The sequence below is a fragment of the Bison bison genome, unplaced genomic scaffold, assembly GCF_000754665.1.
Source record: "Bison bison bison isolate TAMUID 2011002044 unplaced genomic scaffold, Bison_UMD1.0 scf7180017864143, whole genome shotgun sequence".
Classification (NCBI taxonomy): domain Eukaryota; kingdom Metazoa; phylum Chordata; class Mammalia; order Artiodactyla; family Bovidae; genus Bison; species Bison bison.
The window spans coordinates 817,923-818,417 of record NW_011494715.1 but is presented as its reverse complement, the minus strand read 5'-3'; the positions used below and the strand labels follow the sequence as shown (position 1 = coordinate 818,417).

General features: G+C 48.3%; 1 protein-coding gene across 1 annotated transcript in view; it reads right to left on the bottom strand.

The window, feature by feature from the left end:
- Positions 1-495, bottom strand: part of GALNTL6 (polypeptide N-acetylgalactosaminyltransferase-like 6) — a 1,008,296-nt gene that overhangs the window by 714,507 nt on the left and 293,294 nt on the right. The gene's annotated exons all lie outside the window — the stretch shown is intronic.

Genomic DNA, 495 nt, shown 5'->3' with positions numbered 1-495 from the left:
GCGAAGAGCTGACTCATTGGAAACGACCCTGATGCTGGGAGGGATTGGGGGCAGGAGAAGGGGAACAGAGGATGAGATGGCTGGATGGCATCAGATGGCTGGATGGCATCACCGACTCTATGGACATGAGTTTGAGTGAACTCCGGGAGTTGATGATGGACAGGGAGGCCTGGCATGTTGTGATTCATGGGGTCACAAAGCGTCGGACATGACTGAGTGACTGAATTGAACTGAACTGAACAGACATTTGCATATGCCCTAGGGTTAGTATATGAATTTCTTTTCCGTGTAGTTTAGATGTCATTTAAACTACTGGGGTTTTTCTTTCTTGTGCCCCAGGGCAGTCTGTTCACAGTTCTCTCCTTGATATCCCTCCCTATTGCAGGTCAGCATGCCAGGGGTGGGATTCCCATCAATACTGTGCCTCTATCTCTCTTATCTATCTCTATGCAATCTCTCTATCATTTGTCCTGCAGAAGCTGTTCAGATCGGAAG